This window comes from Pristis pectinata, chromosome 44 (genome assembly GCF_009764475.1).
Source record: "Pristis pectinata isolate sPriPec2 chromosome 44, sPriPec2.1.pri, whole genome shotgun sequence".
In the NCBI taxonomy this organism is placed as follows: domain Eukaryota; kingdom Metazoa; phylum Chordata; class Chondrichthyes; order Rhinopristiformes; family Pristidae; genus Pristis; species Pristis pectinata.
In genome coordinates this window covers 1851988-1854087 of record NC_067447.1, presented here as the reverse complement: position 1 = coordinate 1854087, position 2100 = coordinate 1851988, and the positions used below count along the sequence as shown (strand labels likewise).

Genomic DNA, 2100 nt, shown 5'->3' with positions numbered 1-2100 from the left:
CGGTGCTGTAGTCCTGGTCACTCGTGACCCTGTTTCCGACAAGAAACGTTCCCTCATTTTCTCTCTCCGCAGATGATGCTCGACGTACTGAGTGTTCCTGCCGTTTTCTGTTTTACATTGTCCGTGACTCCCTGATCCAAACCATTGATGCAGACTGTGAAAAGTCGGGTCCCAGCACCGATCCCTGTTCACCGCCTCCCAACCTGGTAACGACCCATTTATTCCCGCTTCCTTCAGGGTGTCTCTGTGGCGAAATCGGTCAGCGCGTTCTGCTGTTAACCGAAAGGTTGGTGGTTCGAGCCCACCCAGGGACGTTGGCGATTGGGCAGCTTTCACTGGGCGTTTCATTGTCAGCTGGGTAACATTGCGCTGTCCGGAGGCGGCCGCTCCCTGCTGCTGCCTCACTGGGCACAGTGGGAGCCCTCCCTACGGCGTCTCACGTCCGGAGTCCGGATGTTCTGATTTCCTTTCACTGGAATGTGCGTTTTTCCTCCAGCGACATCCTTGGACCTAACGGACTTGCCAGGTCTAATGTCTTGTTTTGATTTAATTCCAAATGGCATCTGCCCCAAAATATTTTCACGGCGTGTGGGGAGAGCGCGGAACAGGGGCTTGAACTTGGACGATTAGCCATTGTGACACTGAATGGTGGAGTGGAAAGGGCCGAATGTGCGGTGCCAGCCTTGTTCCCTGTGTTGCAATGCCTCTGTTTTCTGCTCAACGGGCGAAACCCAGAGAAGAGCGGACTTCCGAAATTACGGAGCAACAGTGGGGATGCAGCTCAATGGGAGAGCGCACGCTGTGCTGTGAGGCTGTGTTCCGATATAGAACAGAAAATGGTGGAAACACTCTGCAGGTCAGACGGAAATCGAAAGCTAGTTAACGTTGCAGTCCCGGGACCCGTGAGTCGAAACCGACAGAGAGAGAACAAGATCACACACAAGATCACAAGACAAATGAGCAGATTCGGTCATTCGGCCCATCGAGTCTGCTCCGCCACTTCACCATGAGCTAAACTATTCTCCCATCCAGCCCCAATTCCTTGTCTTTTCCCCAAATCCTTTGATATCCTTACGAACTAGATACCTATCAATCTCTTCCTTCAACATCCCCAGTGAGCGGGCCCCCACAGCTGAATGTGGCAACGAATTCCATAAATCCACGACCCTCTGCCTAAAGAAAGTTCTCCTCATTTCTATTTTAATGGGTACCCTCTGATTCTAAGACTGTGCCCTCTTCTCATGGACTCACCCACCAAGGCAAACAGCCACATCAACTCTGTCTAATCCTTTCAACATCCGAAATGTTTCTATGATGTCCCCTCTCATTCTTCTGTACTCCAATGAGTAGAGTCCCAGAGCCAACAAACGCTCATCATATGTAAGCCCTTGCATTCCAGGAATCATTCTCGTAAATCTTCTCGGAACCTTCTCCAACATCAGTACATTCTTCCTAAGATAAGGGGCCTAAGACTGCACACGGTACTCCAAATGAGGTCTCCCCAGTGCCCCATACAGCCTCAGCAACACTTCCTTACTTTTATACGCTATTCCCCTTGAAATGAATGCCAACATAGCAATCGCTTTCCTTACTGCCGATCCGACCTGGTGGTTATCTTTCGGGTATCCTGCACGAGTACACCCAAGTCCCTTTGCACTTCGGAATTTTGAATGTTCTCCCCATCTAGATAATAATCTGCCCGTTTATTTCTTATTCCAAAGTGTACAACCGTACATTTATCAACATTTAATCTCATCTGCCATTTCTTTCCCCATTCTCCTAAACTGTCCAAGTCAAGTGAATGTTCGGCAGCAGAGAAGGTGGGGAGTGGGCAGTGGGGAGAACAAGAGGAATATCTCTGACAGGGTGAGACCAAACACATCACGTGACGGGGCTGTGGGACACACAGGACGGGCCGGCTTTACCAATGGAAAGGGGAAACACGGAGCCACAAGGACAGACGGCTGACGGACAGCAAGGTCCTGTTCCGAGACAGGGTGAAAGGGTTTGGAGACAGTGCGAGGAAGGATGTTATGCAAAGTCTGGTTGGTGTTGTGGTGGTTTAGGAAATTTGTGAATAACTAGGGGACACAGAAGATT

At 50.2% G+C, this 2100-nt stretch overlaps 1 non-coding gene across 1 annotated transcript; it reads left to right on the top strand.

Moving 5' to 3' along the window:
* Positions 1 to 240: 240 nt before the first annotated feature.
* trnan-guu (transfer RNA asparagine (anticodon GUU)) lies at positions 241 to 314 on the top strand. The gene has a single exon. It is a non-coding gene; the product is annotated as a tRNA-Asn (tRNA).
* The last annotated feature ends 1786 nt before the right edge of the window (positions 315 to 2100 follow it).